The sequence below is a fragment of the Dreissena polymorpha genome, chromosome 1 (genome assembly GCF_020536995.1).
Source record: "Dreissena polymorpha isolate Duluth1 chromosome 1, UMN_Dpol_1.0, whole genome shotgun sequence".
NCBI classification, from domain to species: Eukaryota; Metazoa; Mollusca; class Bivalvia; order Myida; family Dreissenidae; genus Dreissena; species Dreissena polymorpha.
The window spans coordinates 73,245,226-73,263,902 of record NC_068355.1 but is presented as its reverse complement, the minus strand read 5'-3'; the positions used below and the strand labels follow the sequence as shown (position 1 = coordinate 73,263,902).

The 18,677-nt window shown below is 39.5% G+C and overlaps 1 protein-coding gene across 3 annotated transcripts in view; it reads left to right on the top strand.

The window, feature by feature from the left end:
• LOC127834980 (solute carrier organic anion transporter family member 2A1-like) overlaps window positions 1-18,677 on the top strand; it is a 45,561-nt gene that overhangs the window by 4,305 nt on the left and 22,579 nt on the right. The gene's annotated exons all lie outside the window — the stretch shown is intronic.

Here is an 18,677-nt window from a genome sequence, read left to right as displayed (position 1 = left end):
GTATTGTCAATTGCAAGGGTGATAACAACGCAATAAAATAAGGCTAAGTTTGTTAATATTCACAGTTTTCAATTTATAACATTTTGGACATGAGTTCACCAACAAAAATTGTATACTATAGATAACGACAAACATGCTTTATAATCGTTAAAACCGAATATTAAAACATTAATGTAACAAAAAATATCCTTTTTTTTCTAAAGATATTCGGCGAAAATGCTGACTTTGAAATAAAGTTTGAAATCTACGTTTGTAAATATTTATATTGAAAACAAAAGTTAAAGTATTGTGTGTGTGTGTGTGTTTAAACTTGCAAGTCGCATATTCACTGCATGAAATGTGTGATATAGTCTAACCACACATAAGTGTTATTAGATACAAATTATACTACGGGAGTTCACATCATATGTGTTCTCACATGGCTTATTATGAGTTTATTTCTTAAACATCGTAATATATGGTACGGTAATATTTAACACGCAGTCGTCTTTCGAAACACTCAAGTCACACTTTCATAACCGCGCCATGCAAAAAATGGGTCTTATGGCGTTTCGGCAGCGTAGCTCTAGCCCCGCCTGTGCAATTGCGTAGTCTGGTCAGAAGCGATGCTGTCCGCTATAAAACAACTCAAGGTTTTATGGTTTGATTATGTATCTCCTAACCAGACTAAGAGATGCATAACGCGGGTCTTTTTCGGCGTAAGCTGTATTAAGCCAGCTTTTCACCTTAGCCTGACCTTTGTTAGCGTCCAACAGAATTCAAATAAAACTTCCCGCGGCCAAGTACAGATGAATACACTTCATTGACTGCATTGGCTGATTTGAGAATACGACCAGAGCATTGGAAATATGTCCGCGTCTTTGTAACACTGTTTTACTGCGTGTTCAGCATGAAACAATTTTATATCTAATGAAAAGGCTTAATAGATAGAACAGTTTTACACTCAATCTCGACACCAATACAGTTTGTGCGTCCACCTTTTATTTTCAGAAGATTTTCAGCGCGAGAACGTTTGCACTTAAAGGCTATTTTCTTATATTTATTACTAACTTCCATATTCCTGTCAACATGTTAACATGGTAAAGTATAGAGAGCAGTGGAAGCGAAGACTCACTTTAATGCATTGCATTTCAACTCGCGAGGTATATCGGGTCCATTTGCGGCCACTGTTTTGAATGTCAGAGTTTACATACAGGTCATCGCTGCGTCTCTACCCTATGTGCTGATCGGAGTTCGCGGCCAGGAAAATAATCGTGACATAATAAAGACGCTATAGCGTGAACTAGGTGAACTGGAATTTTCTTTAGACCAGAAAGATGTTAAATGAAGATATCCAGCGATATCATATGGTATGTCAATAATAGATTCCTAATGTGTTTTACAACAATACCATGATAAATATTATTTTTAATTAATTTAACAAGAATTATGCCATCATATTGACTAATGCATTAAGCATGAGCGCAATGATTCTCGATACTGTTAAAAATCGAATCAAATAGCAACGCCAGACAAACTGCTAAAACAGGTTTGTTCGAAGAACGCGCGTATAAATATTTAAAATATATACGGATACTTCGCGTGTGGCCGGTTGACTCATATGTTTAAATTTCACTTCCATTCTTCTTTTGGTTTTCTGTTTTGTATCTATACGTTTATGACCAGCAATATGTTATAATGTAAAATAAGCCGCGAAAACTCCGCGTATCATCCCGTACTGCGTTTGTTGCAGCTAAGAACTGCACAGAAAAAGACATTCGCTATCTTTGATCTCATTCATTGAAGTCTTTACCTTGCATTAACTGCAACCACAATCAACGCCGTATATCTTTTTTAAAGATATTTCTTGTTAAATCTAATTGCGAGTTTTAAATGGCATATTTTAGCACAATGTATTTCGATACAAAATTGATTTCAAAATAGCAAATACAACAAGACTATTGCCAAGCAATATATGTCCTCTACTGGCTCCGCTATTGTCAGAATTTTATTTATATATATATGTTGCCATAGCAACCAGAATTTTTGACATGAACAAAATTAAATGACGTGCATAATGTCCATATTGCCATCTATCCATGTTTCAAGTTTAATGAAAAAAATATGAAGAACTTTTAAAGTTATCGCAGGATCCAGAAAAGTGTGACAGACATACGCACAGAGCGCAAACCATGAACCGGTGGAGGACAAAAAAACTGGCAAATAAGGGTTGCCTATTCAGGCGTTCAGACGTGCGGACCTAGTACGGCAAACATTTGTAATAAGATAATTATATGATTTTCCTTCTTACGTGACACTATACTATTTCGGTAGTGTTTTTTCTCTCATCTTGAAAGCAAAACTGTGTTTATCGATAGCCAATTATATCTACCCCTGACGATTTAGTGACCGAGTACAGACCATGAAATTCTGCGAGATGGGTTTTAACGCGTAATTGTAACTGGGGGTCTGTAACTGTAGAGGTCATTTAAGTTGAAAAGCTGAGTGAAACAGCTACTTCGAAAAGCGCATTAGTGTTCTATACCGATGTCATGGTCTGAGACTGGTTGACAACGTGTGAACTAATGGGATCACAGGTAATGCATCAACAACAAAGGACGGGTCAACTGCGCCGTCTTTATGACTACCTAATTCGTGTACTGCCCGAAGATGTATTTTTTGTTTATTTTCATCAATTATCTTATTGTATATTTTGGATTATATATGGTGTCAAAATAGTTTTATTATGGGAATTTCCATCATGAAATAATATTCTTATTGGGATAGGTATTCGATATTCCCACAATATTCATTTAATATGATTGTGATTGCAATTATAGTTTTTATCAACTGGTTATCAATGTACCATTTTCATCATATTGTTAATGCTTTCAGAATGTCGAAAAAAAAACAGGTTGTTGTCATTTTGTCTCACTAATTTCTTAAACATACATATTTTAATAAACAGTGCACGCACATCTCGACCTGTGCGTTAAGAAACACTCTTTATAAATTTGAATGTGTTGTGTCCATTTTAAACTTAAGATTTAAAAAGCTATACCTTAACTTTAAAAATAAGTAGCGTTTGACATTGTGCAATAGCGAACAACTTGAGTGCCTTCAGCGTTTTCATTAAGTGATAGCGATAAAACCGCCTAATAACCCCGTCACACCGGACTGACGTCCTTACGGCGACCTAAGACTCTGTTTCTGGAAATTTCTGATTGTCGTAGTAAGGACGCCAATGACTTTTTCGGTAAAAATGCTGTTTTTCGCCTTACCGTCACACCAGTGTCCTGGTTTATGGCGTTCTGCGCGTCCTCACGACGTCCTTAATACGTCCCTTACGTCTTTACCGCGTTCATACTGCGTCCTTGCGACGACCAAAGCCGACCATACGGCTTCTGAGCGGCGTCCTTGGCGTTCTTACTGCGTTCTTATTGCGACCATAGTCGTTCTGAGAACGCAAAAGACGTACAAAGGACGTACTAATGTCGCAATAAGGTCGCCGTACGGTCGCCTTGCTTTCAATGATCATTTTCTGTGGGTTTGAGCGGCGACCACACGACGTCCATGGCGACCTTAAAGCGACCCTACCACGTATGTACTACGGCTACTGCGTCTCTACGGCGTCCCTACGACGTCCTTAACAGAACGCCGTAAAACGCCGGACTACGGCGACTACTTTGAACATGTTCAAAGTGGTCGCCATGGGCTCGCGTCCTGAGCAATTTTCGGCGTCCTCACTGCGTCCTCTTGCGTCCTTACTGCGTGCCTCCGGCGTCTATGGCGTCCTCACTGCGACCTGGTTCGCCGTAAGGACGCCAGTCCGGTGTGACGGGGGTATAATCACCGACGGTAATGGCAGAAATTGCCGATTATTGACGGACAACTGTCGCGCACATACCAGCATGTTGCATGTCGTAACTTCATTCATGACAGGGGCTTTGCTTTGTTCTGTTTATTCAAAATCAGTGCTCAGAAGACAATTTGCTTGTAAAACGATAACATTTTGAATAAAATGTAAGATCTGGAAGAAAATGACACTTAAGGCCCAGTCACACTAGGCCACGTTCATGAAGACCGCGCTGCGTCCTGAAAATGTCGTAGGACGTAGCGCGAAAGGGGAAAACATTGTAAAAAATGCATTCATCAAGTGTCTGCTACGCTCATACCACGTGTGCGCTAAGTTCGTACTGCGTCCAACACGTCCCCTCTATGTTCTTCTTGCGCGATTATTTAGGCGGGTACCACGTTCAACACGTTCTTGCTATGCTTTAACTACGCTCGTTCTAGGTTGCTACTACGACCGCAAAGATAGCACTGCGTTCTTACCACGCGCCCATCACGTTCTCACTGCGTTCTATGTTTGCACGAAAATTCAATGAAAGGGGAAAGTGGTGTTCAGGATTAGCCTGTGCGAATTGCACAGGCTGATCCGAGACGGCATTTTACGTAGGTATCACTATAACAGCTTTTCTCAAAGAACGACCCAATTTTATTATACATTAACTGCAGTATGACCAATGAAGCAACTGAGTTAAGATTTATAAATTTAGTCGTACATATTAATGCAAAATTAATTACATAACCAATTTAACAAACCATAATTGAATTACCAATACAAAGTAAATTATACACATCACATAATGTCAAATGCAATCATAAGTAAAACCAGGAACACATTTAGTTATCAGTCTAAGTAGGTCCAAAATGCTTATCCAACTCTATTGTTTTGCTACTATATGTTCTTTCTATGGCACAGATACTGCTGGACTGTTGAAGAACAACTTCAGATACTCCCGTTGCCTCTTTCCTGCTACAGTATACCTGTTAGGTCCGTTGATTGCTTCAGCTTCATGCATGTTTGCATTGGCTCTCCAGAGGCCTGGTACTACATTATGTTGATCATCCTCCGCGTCAAGTTGGGAATTCTGCGTAACGGGATACCGTTTTCTCATTTGATTGTGAAGGCATATGCAAGCCTCGAGTACAGTTCTCACAATGTCAGGTCCCTGCATCATTGTGGTCAATACAATCTGCCATCACTGTGCCAGTATACCAAAAGCGTTCTCTACTACACGTCTCCCTCTTGAAATTCTGTAGTTGGTTATCAACTCTTGCTTCGAAAGTCCTCGGTGGGAGTATGGTTTCATCAGGTGGGTTCGTAGTCCAAAAGCGTATTCACCCAAGATAAAATATAGCATGTTCTGATCATCATTGGGTATTGGGTCTGGATCTGGGAATCCGATTGTTCCATTTTCCAAACACTCCTTCAATTCGGACTCGTTGTATATCTGAGCGTCAGACATGGACCCGTATCCACCAATATCTGTCCACACAAACTTATAATCGGCGTCCACCAAAGCCAGAAGAATCATCGAAAAGAAGCCTTTGTAATTGTGAAACAATGATCCAGTGTTATTTGGGCATCTGATAGCCACATGTTGCCATCAATTGCTCCGCAGGCGTGTGGCACATTCCACTTTGTCTGAAACTCTTCTGCAATAGTGCGCCATTCGACTTGTGATGTTGGGCATGATATGACTTCGTCCTTATTATCGTCAACGATTACCCGGCACACTTCAGGAATAAACAAAGATATTGTGTTCCTAGCAACTCTAAAGGCGTACTGCAAGGACGGGTACTTGTCGCCAGATGCAAAGTGTCGTAACGTTATCGCAAGTTTCAGACCTTGATCCGGCGCTTTCCTGCAAAGGGTGTCTGTCTTCTGACATCTTGGACCAACTCGATTGAGAAGCTCATCAAACATTTCAGGAAGCATTCTAAGAAAATTAAAGAATAACTGCTGATTTCCATTTTTAAATCTGCCATAAGTCGGTCATAATGGCCGAATTGCAGCCTTCTCTCTGCTGACAGCCAAGGCCTAACCCAGCAAGACCTGGGCTGTCTTCTATTTCTTCTCCGCCTTTTCCTTCTCCCAAGCAATAGTGCGACCTGTCCATTGAGAAGAGCCTGTTGTCCAGCCAATACAGCAACATGCTGGGGAAGTTCTTGGTTGTCCATTCTATATTGAAATGGAAGTGAAAGGGAAATGAATCCAGTTTTTATACTCGACCACCAGAACGTCACATTGTCGAGGCAAGTGCCTGCTGCAAACGTACCTTAGACGTGATAAGCACCGGTAGAACGTACACAGAACCTAATGCGGTCTTTTGAAACGTAGTAGGGACGTATCATTGTCGCAACACTAGCGTGGAAGGGTCGTAGTGAGAAACCGACAATGCGTCAATGAGGTTCTTACTAGGTTTTAGCTACGTCATTACTACGACCTTACCAAGTTCTTGCCGCGTCCTGATTTGACCACGTCCTCGCCACGTAAGTTTTGAACATGTTTCAAGTTCACCCACGTAGTGGGAACGTGGCCTAGTGTGACGGGGGTATTATTACTGATAGACACAATAATGCAGTGCTACTTCTCGATTTTAGGCAAGAACGAAATACACCCACTAGTTCACTAAAGAAGAGCTGTCAGAGGACAGCGCGCTCGACTATTCGATTGCTTGACATTATAACGTAAGCCATCACGAGGATATTGTTCATATTCAATAATTTTTTAGACGATCTTTCAAAAGAAAAAAAGGAAAAAAAAAAAAATTTTTTTTTGGGGGGGGGGGTTGAGAGGGGGTATAATGTGGAGTGCGGTCATTTATTAGACGATCTTTCAAAAATAAAAAGGAGAAAAAAATAAAATAAACAAAATTTGGGGGGAAGGGGGTGAGAGGGGGGTATAATGTGGGGTGTGGTAATTTATTAGATGATGTTTAACAAAAAAAAAAAATTGGGGGGATGGGGGGTAGGGGGGTGAGAGGGGGTATAATATGGGGTGGGGTAATTTATTATATGATGTCTAAAAAAGGTTGGGGGGAAGGGATTCTGGGTAGGGGCGTGGGGTATTGTTTGGGTAGAATCCATTATGGTATTCAGGTCAGTGTTGTTTTGTCAAAGTATAAATAAAATGTGATCTTAAATAAAGAAGTTGTGGCAATTTAAGCAAAATCTTCAATTATCTAAGTGTAAAAGAGGCCATAATTATGTAAAAATGCTTGATACAGTGGTCTGCTCTTGTTTATAGGTTGGGGTCATGTTGGTAAACAAGTATGCAAAATATAAAAGCAATATGTCAAAGGATATAGGAAATATTTGGGGTAGTACGCAAACTTTAACATAGATTTATCAATAATATGCATATTCTAAGTATAAACAGATGATATTATTATGACAAAATGCTTGATAGAGTTGTCTGCTCTTGTTTATAGATTGGGATGATGTTGGTAAACAAGTATGCAAAATATTAAAGCAATATGTCAAGGGACAATGAAAATTAATGGGTTAGTACGCAAACTTTAACATTTGCTGCATGTTCTAAGTGGAAAAGGGGCCATAATGATGAAAAAATGCTTGATATAGTTGTCTGCTCTTGTTTATAGTTTGGGGTCATGTTGGTAAACAAGTATGCAAAATATGAAAGCAATATGTCAAGGGACAATGAAAATAATTGGGGTAGTACGAAAACTTTAACATTTGCACGCTAACGCAGACGCAGACGCTGGGGTGAGTAGGATAGATCCACTATATATATTTCATATATAATAGTCGAGCTAAAAATGAAGGTTACCTACTCGAGTTAGGCAATAACGGAATATACTAATTAGTTAAATCACGAATCAAGTACACTAACTCGATAAAGGCAATAACGCAATAACGGAATATACCCACTCGTTTATTCAATATTTAAGTACACTAACTCGATTAAGGCAATAACATAATAATGGAATATAATATCCACTAGTTTATTCAATAATGAAGTACACTAACTCGATTAAGGCAATAACGGAATAACGGAATATACCTACTAGTTTATTCAATAATGAAGTACACTAACTCGATTGAGGCAATGACGGAATATATCCACTTGTTTATTCAATAATGAAGCACACTCACACGATTACGGCAACAAGGGAATATGCTTACTTGTTTACTCAACATGAGTACACTTACTCGATTAAGGCAAGAACGGAATATATTTCCCTAGTTTATTCAATAATGATGTACACTAACTCGATTAAGGCAATAAGGGAACATACTTACTAGTTTACTCAATATGAAGTACACTAACTCGATAAAGGAATTAACAGAATATACTCACTAGTTAACACATGAATGATGTACACTAACTCGATTAAGCCAAGAGTGGAATATACTCACTAGTTTACCCAAGAATGAATAAAACTCATTCGATTAAGTCAATAACGGAATATACCCACTAGTTTATTCAATAATGAAGTACACTTACTATATTAAGGTGATAAGGTATAGAGGATATTTGTTCATGTCAGTGTAAGATCGTTTGTTATTTGGATAATATTATTTTTCTATGATCACGAGTAGGAGTACTTCATTCTTGATATATGATATATATGATATATATGATATCGAGTAGGAGTACTTCATTCCTGAGTGAACTAGTAAGTATATTCCGTTCTTGCCTTCATCGAACAGTGATTTTCATTCTTGAGTAAAACTGTGAGTCTATTCCATTATTTCCTAAATCGAGTAAGAGTACTTCATTCTACAGAAAGCTAGTAAATATATAATCGTTTTTTCCTTAATCGAGTTAGTGTACTTCATTATTGAATTAACAAGTGGGTATATTCCGTTATTGTCTTAATCGAGTTCGGGGCGTTAGGATCGCGCGCTACTTTCGTACGCCTTCATTCCTTATTTACTTTCATTTGTAAACCTTTGTTTCTATCGTTTACAGAATTCTATTCTCCTAAGCTAGATGTAGTTTTAAAAACTGAACTCCAGATATAAACGCTACAAATCGGTATAAAGTACGAACATGTTAAGCGTAAATCTAGATTCTAAAACGGTATGATATTTGCAAAAGTTAAAGTTATAACTCGCCGGGCCTCCCAAATCAGAAAAAATCATATCTATTTGTATATCTGAAAACTGCGAAACGTAGGCTTTCTAATGATATATAATTTGTCAAAATCGGCCGAGAAATGAAAGTATAATTTAAAAAAAAAGACTTTAGTGGGTACATCAAAATGTATAACCTCGGCGCTTCTATGCACGCTAATCCATACCTATCGGTTACGACACGGTTTAACGCGCGGGGGTAAAACATAAAATGTTTTTTGTTGTTGTTTAACGCGCTATAAATCCATTAATAACAACGGAAATATACTAAAAGATATATATTTTGAAAGAGGAATTAATAAGCAACAAGATAACGTATAAACCAATAAAATCGGATGATTAGTTTTTGCATAATATTGAATTTACTACAGTAAGGGTCAAATACTCGATTCAACTCCTGTCAATATACGCTCCGTGTTAATATCAAACAATATGTGTCATAAATTGAACGTACTCGAGATGCAAACATAAGCTAATCTGGGCGGTATGGTCTGGGCCGTATGGTCCATGGTCCGTATGGTCCGTATACCGTTATATCATCAGCTTTCGCATATATTGAAACCATTCTATTAATAATCACATAGTATACGTATTGTGACACGTATTTTAATTTTTAATACATTTCTGCTTACAAAATTTAAACTGTTACAATGTCATAAATAAATTTAAACATGACCATGCTTGGTTCCACATTGCCAAAGACCTATAGAATACAATATTCTATAGGTCTTTGACATTGCAGATCAATAGAAGCCTAAACATTATAGCAATAATATAGGTAAGCACTGTCGACAATCAAAAGTTGAATAATCCAATTACGACTATTAACAGCTGCGAGTGTCTGAGATTGTTGGATGGCAGCGCCTGCACTTCCATTATTCTTACATGCATTAATCAATATGTTATATATCTTGTCAAAATGTGTTAACTATGAATAGAGTATAGATGACATCACATTAATACAATAGCACGGTATATCACAATTCATTAGGAGTCTACCAGCTATTTGTTTTCCGCAAAGACCCGATCCTAATTTTGCGGGATCATTTTTTCGATGATGTAGTAAATTATAAAATTCCTTGTTGTCATTTGGGAAATCATAAAACTCGTACTGTATAATAAAAGTCGATTTAACCTCGCCGTATATATGTCTACCGGTAATTCCATCTATTAAACATGTTTTCGATATAAGCTATAAATGCATTTCGGTCTCAACGATAACTTAACACAGTAGATGGCACAATTTCTTCACTGAGCACTATTTTATAATTCAAATCCCCAACTTCCATTCACTAACTGTTAATAATTAAATGCATATCTTTGACAACTGGGGTGCGACTCACACCTTTGGCCACTGCCATATTTGCTTTGGCTGCGTGACGTCACAATCTTTCAGCACCACATGTTCTTTGTCGCCGATATCGAGGCATTTTCCGGTGTCCATATGCTGTATGACGCCTGAGTCCAGGTGGCGCCACCTATACTGGGATCCTTTCCACCAATCGATAGCGTCTTTTGCAATCCGGAGCTGCTCGGTATCCGATGTAACGGAAAACCAAGACACCTTGTTTTTTATTCGCCCATCCTCTGTCATAACAAAATACTGGTTATCGGCTCCTGAGCACGAGTACACGATGAGGGTGATCGTGTCTGAGCCCGGAAATACTGCGCAATCCAGGCATTTTTCCACGTTTTTGTTATAAACAGATCCAAACTTCAGAGTGTTGCTCGGAAAATACACAGCGTGCGTCATCTCTTTCATTTTATTGACGAAAAAATCGTAACTCTGACATTGATTTTGCTCCTTGATTTTCATCCTTTGTGCTAAGTCACCAGGCTTTATTTGCGGTCTGAGTTTGTAAAGATGATCTAGCATGATTGTTCTGACTAAGCCGCTTGTCCAAACCTCGGCGAAACGGAGCTTATTCTTATAAATGTAATCGCTCCGTTTTTCGACCCCCTGCCACGGCGTCTGGCGGTACAGGTGCCCAATTTTTGAGCAGGGAACCATCTCGACACGTCCCCCGCAAAGCCAAACCTTCACGGACACCTCGATGTGTTCGGAGCCCCATACTTCCATTCCAAGATCGAAGCCTCCGAGTTGAAGAAAGAAGTCCTTCCGCATCGCCATCATCATGCCGGGAACCATGCAGTACTCGATTGGATCGAGACTTCCGTTCCTCTTTGCCCTGAATTCATCAGAGTAGCGCGCCCATTGTTCGTTAGCTGTCGTCTGTTCAAAGCAAATAAACGCGGCGTCGACGTCGTTCGATACCGCATATTCCATGTCCCCCATGCGAATGACGCCTATGTGTGACGTGAGAAGAGCCTTCGGTTCTTGGACAAGTCGAAATAGTATCGGTTCTAGCCAACCGATGTTGAATTCTATGTGGCTGTCTAGAACGATGAAGTAATTTGCGGACGATTTTTCAATACCCATTTGCCTCGCGTTCATAAGACCCATGGAACGCTCGTTTCGGTAAAGAGATACTTTGTTCAAGTATTTTGCATGCACCTGAACAGCAATTACTACGTCTTTCTCTTTGGTTCCATCGTCTATCAGAATAATTTCCTTCAACAGATGTTCCGGACAAGTATCAAGAAGACCGTAAACCGTTCTCATCAAAGTACTGAGAGATTCGTCGCGAAATATTATGATGATGCTTACCGCCGGAAGGTCATTCGGATACTTCCGGTTCTTGCATTTCTCCGGACGCTTATCGGCCAGCCGCCTGAAGAATCCAATCGTGTCACTTAGAAATGTATTAACACCGTAACGGAGTGATGCGTTCCGGATCCGTTTATAATCCGGGTCGTCTTGAAACTCCTGCATGTCGATCTTTACTCCATTCGCGCCTGGGCCGACGTTTAAGTTCCACGATATATTCACTTGACCCGGTCGGTTAGTGGTAATAACGCGTTTGTGAAGTTCATTTTTAGGACTTCCGGTGATCAATGTGCCTCCCTTTAGTACCTCCTGTTGTCCGTTTGTCCACACGACGATAGAAGCTAAATTTAACAAGATTTGAACCAATGTTGTAATTATCACAATCACCATGATAAGACATATCAGAGACGCTGTTCTCACGTACTTTCTCATTTCTCAGCAAGCTTGATTCACGGTTACTGTCAAACTGTTGTTTAAATGTCTCTAAAATGCTATGTATCAATTAAATATTTTCCCGCGAATAAATGATTGTGTCCATTATGTTCATCACCCGGAATCATTTCCCCGATCTTAACAAAATGCAATATCTTCGGCGTCAAGTCCGCAGCTGTTTAACAAAATAATAAATACCGGTACGTTAGACGTGTCATTGATGTTGCTATTATAATCGTTTGGGTGGTAACATCTGGTGCCTCGATGGAGAGCGGCGGTCAATAAGGATTAATACTGTTTGTAAACTAGTGAGAGTGGATATTATTTTGTGCATGTATTTGACATTTGTTGTCGAAATAACGAAATTTAAATTCATAAAAGTAATACTTGTACTATACATGTCGTCCTGATTTCTTTTTATCGTGATGTCTTTTGCAGAATGAAAAACTTATGAAATAATGGCTCCCTAATGTTTTGACTCCAATCGCAATAGAAATGAAGGTAAAGAGACACTCGACCCGGAACCACAATCAGTGAAAGAAAATAAAACCGGCCACAAATAAAACCTTGGCCTTATCACGCTATTTATTGTTTAAGTAAAGTGTGATAAGTCTTCCTCAATAGTTAAAACATCAATTAATAAGTGTGATGCTTAGAGCATGCGGCACTTAATAAATAAATTATGGCGTCCTTTTGTTTTATAAATGAGGCGCCATATCCGTTGTTGATGCCACTATGGAGTTCTAGACGCACGACCTGACATAACAGCGGGCCTGCTGAATCTTCCAGAGGTTCAATTATTTAAACCATTTACGCCTAGTGGACTCTCCCATCCTTCTAAATTGGATCAATTTATTTCCAAAATTAGGGATGTCTAGTATATTTATTTCTACATTTAGAATATTTCTTACAGAAATTTCTTTAAGCAAACAGCGCAGACCAAGATGAGACGCCGCATCATGCGGCGTCTCATCTGGGTCTTCGTTGTTTGCCACTGCCTTTTATCAAGACACTAGGCATAAATGGGTTAATAACAAGAAGAAAAAAAACGTTTCATTCTTTCCTCACATATTTCACCTTAATAGGCTGTTTAAAATGTGTATTTACTAATTGACTACATATAGTACTCAACAAAACAATTTCATAAAAGAGCTTTGTTATGTCAATATACAATTGCATTGTTAAGTAACATAAAGAAAATGTACAAAATTGTATAAATAAACTTCGAAAAAGCCTTTTACCTAGAAATATATCGGAAAAGAGTGAAAACAAGTATTTGTCCAATAACTGTTTAACCTGAAGGATACGAAACTGAGTATCAACAATAACAACCTTTTTTTTTAAAACTGCCATCTAGTTTTAAAACACTTTATACTTATGTAGTCGTCTCAAATAAATGTTGAATGCGACATAAATTAGCTTCAAATTTCGATGATATCAAATTATATCTCACTATTTTCTTAAGTGTAGTAAATAACGCGATAATCACATTCGATTGTTTGACTTAACTGGCTTAGTTTACTCACATGACATGAACTCACGAAAATAACGTCAAAAGATATCTTATTTTCCCGATACGCTATTGTAATTGACCCAAAACTAACGTATGTACCTTGCTGTTAACTTAATCGTCAAGATTGTTTGTTTTTACTTTGATTTGTTACACGTTTAGTTGTTCGCTATAGCAACTAAGGTTAGTAGTCGTGTTTACAAAATCGTTATACTGGGTACTACCGGTCACCAAATCACACTCAACCCGCATCCGCGCCGAGAAAGAATTCGCGGCGCGGAAGAGTAAACTTAACATAACATTTTGCCTAATGAAAATTGTCCACTGCCTGTTACGTTATAATAGCTTAGCACAGCCTTCCTTAAAGGTGACAGGTGCAGGTCAGCCAATTGATGCATTCGTGAAGACGAAGCGGGATTTCTAAATTAACTCTGAAATACACACATACACGTGCGCAGATGAGGTAGGTTGTTACCAACCTTAATTGCAGCCGATTCCTCATCAGATCAACGGAATCAATCAGTGCCCCAGATAAGCTGCGTATCTGCGTCTTTCACCCTATTAAAATGTCTAAAAACGCAAAGAAATTCAATAACATGCGTATTGAAAACGCAACCATTTTGATTTGTACGCAAATTCGTCAAATTCGATGCGTACGACACAATAGCTTCGTTCGAAAATGCTTTGCTTATTTTCGGTATTTTCTCTTTGAAATAATTATCGTCACGCGTCTTTATTAAGCAAGCGCCTGGATGACGGAGCATGAAAACAGTCAAGCTTTATTCAAACTCTCTGCGTTCTAGATTTCATAGTTAAATAAAGCGTCTGATCAAATTATTTTCCTCGACATACATGCGTTTTTAATCTGACTTTATCCGTCGCTCATTGTACACGTATTTATAAAGCGCCTGTACTTTCAGTTTCTATAACGATGCGAAATAAAAAAAATTAAGAGAGGTCGAAAGGCGTCCGCTATTGTTGCGCAAAAATGTCAGTCGATCGCAAACTGTTTCGAACCAAGAAAGCAAGAGCCAAATGATCATTCGTGTTATCGATTTTTTTTGTTTTAAGTTTATATTAAGGGCAGTTTCAATGATTAAAAATGTTATGAAACATCAGTTTATTAAAGTTAATTATGATAGTTTAAAGTTTTATTGAATCAATACAAGTGAGCATCTTCCACAAAGGTAAACATCAGTGATATAAAGGTATGCATTTTTATTAATCATTTCACCCTATTTCAAGAAGGAAATCACCCTATTTTTCAAAATCGATGGGTGAAAACCCTATTTCTCAAATAATTATCTGGGGCACTGATCAATAGAGCAATTTTTAAATTGTGTAAAGCAACAACAAAGAGTTTTTTTACTATGCATATAAATTCAATTTTATTACGGTTCATAATGATAAGTAAAGCGCTGTTTATTGAAAAAATGCGCGACATTCGTTAATTATGTATCCATATTCGCTTTAACTCAACATAAAACAATTAATATGTTTGTTTTGATCATTTTTGATATTGTTGTGTTTGATATATGTTTAAACAATACTTCGCATTTTGACTCGGTACTCGGTCCCTAAATTGCCAGGGGAAGACATAATGAACTAAAGATAAACGTTGATAAAACATTATTGCTTTCAAGATGAGGAAACAAAAACTCATCATCTCATCTTAGTCTGTGGTTCCGTCTGGGACTGCCAACCAGCTTCCTCCAGGCGTCTCGATTCTGGGCGAGTCTTTCCAGCTGCCCCCGTGTTTGGTCCATCTGCATCCAGGTCACGGCGAAAGGTGTTTGTAGGCCGCCCTCTCTTGTTTTTTCCCTTATGGGTTCCATCTGAGAGATTGCATTGTCGTATAGGATGCAGGCTTAAAAAGGGTGTGGTGTATCCACCGCCAACGTCTCGGAAGGATGTCTTCTTCAGCTGGCTGCTGATTTGTTCTTCTCCATTTTTCTTCGATGTGGATCTTGTCTGGCCAGCGCATCTTGCGGATCTTCTTGTGGCAGGTTTTGCGGAAGACCTGTATTTTCTTTATGGTGGTGACAGTGTTTCTCTGCTGGAGTAGTGGCTTCACGGTGGTATTGAAGAACATAATCTTGGTGGTGATGCTTATTTCGCTCGATCCCCATGTGTTCTTCAGCTGATGGAAAGCTTCTCATGCTTAACCGATGCGGTCTCTGACATATGTACCCGTTCTTCCCTGGTTGTACAGAATGCTGCCGAGATATGTGAAGCTATCCACTTCCTCTAACGCCTCGCCTTGGACTGTGATGGGTGTGTTATTGGGTGTGTTGGTCTTGAACACCTTGTTCTTCTCTCTGTTGATTGTGAGGCCCAGTCTACCTGAGTTGTCCGCTACCATGTTTGTCTTTTCCTGCATCTGTTGTTAGGTATGTGATAGAAGAGCCAGATCATCGGCAAAGTAGATGTCTTCCAACTGTTTCCAGTAAATGGTAAAGGTCTTTTTTATTATAGTGTCACCCCTATTGAAAGGGCCATCCAATTTGGCTTATGAGACACCTTTGCGTGTATACCATGTACCTCCCAACTCCTATCACTTTGCCAGACGCCAGGCGGATAGAAGTCGGTAGCCATTCATTTTTAACTAGCTTGCGGCTCACGAACCGGCAATATCGGAACAAGTCCCATGACAAACATCCGACCTTCGACAAACGCTCCCCATGGGGCTCGAACCTTCGACCTCCCGATCCTTATCCACTAGGCCACGGCGACCAGTATGTCCATTCCATTCCGCTTTTGCTCCTTCGATGTCTTCATAACCCAGTCTATGGCCTGCAGGAACAGAAGAGGTGAAAGTAAGCAGCCTTGCCTCTCTCCGGTTCTCACTTCGAAGGCGTCCGTAATTCCTGGAACTCCGTTGTGTCTCAGACGTCTCCAGAGGGACTCCCGGTCAACGATGTCGAAAGCCTTTTCATAGTCGATGAAGTTGACATACAGGGGTGAATTTAACTCAAGGGATTGTTCCAGAACGATACGCAGGCTTGTGATTTTATCCGTGTACGATCTCTTTTTTCGAAAGCCGGATTGTTGGTCACGGAGATGCGGGTCTACTGCGTCTTTCATTTGGTTCAGCAGGATGCGATTAAACACCATTCCTGGGATGAACACCAGCGTAATTCCTCGGTCGTTGGACCAGGAACTAAGGTCGCCTTTATTGGGGAGCTTGATGAAGTAACCCTTCTTCCACTCTGATTGAATGTCTTCTTCTTCTTGGTGAAGACCGGGTGAAGTAGCTCCATACGGGTATGCACGTCATCGTTAAGCGCTTCCGCGGATATGGTGTCAGGTCCTGCAGATTGTCCGTTCTTTAATTTCTTGATGGTGCTGATGATCTCTTCATTTGTGAGAGTGCAGCACTTGATTGGCAAATAGCTTGTAGCTGGCGGAATCACCGGTGGGTTCGCAGGAGCTGTCCTGTTGAGTAGTTCCTGGAAGTTCTTTATCCACTTCTTCTTCTGCCCTTAGTCATCTGTTAGTACTCTTCCATTTTTGTCCCTTACTGGCCCTATCTGGTCTGGCAAACTTTCCTACTAATATCTTATTGATATAGTACAGATCTTTATCCCATCATCAGACGTGCATTGTTGAAATAAACCACTGTGAAATAAATTGCCCTCTATTTCGGCAGTGCTGAAATAAAGCTGTCACGCGCGGCGGAGAATGGTCATATTACTCGGAATCAACTATAAAGTAATCATTTTTAGTAAAATCGAATCAGATTCAACAAAACAAACAATTTGATACCAAGATGTAATTTATTTTTAACAAATAATACAACTCAAAAAGCAAAAAAACATTATTTACAAATATTAAGTGCGCGTACTCGTGACGTCATTATTAACAGTCATACGACACAATGCATGTTCTTTCACGCTAAAGCTGCAGTTGATTAGTGTGTGTTTTTTTCATTATTTCTTAAAAATCGTAGACGTAGAGGTATGATAAACAAAAAAACAGGTTAGTTACTGATCTTTTTGTAATGTGTTAGGCTCGGCACTATTAAAATAATGAAACAATGTTTGCTTAAAATAACTTTGGGATTTTCCGTGTACTGTAGTTCGATTTTCCTATTCTATTTTTAAAGAAATAATTTACGACTAAGAAAATTGATGGGATAAATCGAATACTAGGTCGGTGCCAAGGCTCGTGGTTCAGATTTTCTAAGCCTCGCAAAATAAACTTTGCTTTATTCGGCACCTACCTAGTATTCTCTATATATCCTCTATTTAGTTCTCTTCTGAAAGGCTGACTCTGTCGCCTCAGTTGCAAACGTCTCTAGGTAGTTCCGCTTGTCTGCTCTCATACTTCGCTTGACGCTCCTATTTGCTTCGGTGTACTCTTCTTGTGCTGTCACCTTTGCGTTTCATGTTCTGCTGTTGTTGATACTAGCCTTCTTCTCTCGTCTTTCTTCAACTTTCTGAAGCGTCTCTGCTGATATCCACTCCTTTTGGTTGTAAGTCTTGGAGCCAAGTACGCCATGGCATGTTGAAGTCACTGCTTCTTTCACTTTCTGTCACCTCTGCACTATCGTCTCTTCTTCAAGCAGTTTCTTCAGGACCTGAAACTTGTTGGAAAGAAGAGAGACCTTTCAGTGTAGCAGTGTTGTAACGTTGGCGTTGGCTGTCCCCCAGTCCAATTCTTCTTCAGCTTCAGTTTCAATCGCGCGACAAGTCGATGATGGTCCGCAGCCATGTCTGCTCCTGGCTTGACACGTACATCCTGCAGAGAGCGACGAAACTTTATTGCGCTGCACAGGTGGTCGATCTTCTTCTACGTTTACAGGTATTGTGTATCCTTCTGTGATGGAACACACTTCCTCGGATGACCATGTTCCTTGTGACGCACAGGTCGGTGAATTTCTCCCCATTGTCGTTCATCTCGCCTAACCCTTGCTTCCCCATGATCTCCTCATATCCTCGGTTGTCACTACCGATCTTGGCATTGAAGTCACCCATATAAATGATCATGTTTCTCTTTGGTCTGCCTTGTACGAGGGTTGATAGTCTATTGTAAAAATGGTCCTCTCGTCCTCTCCACTGTCGTCTGTCGGGGCGTAGCACTGAAATATGTTTAAAAAAAATAAGACATTTTAAGGCACAAATGATGTGATCTCCCGTA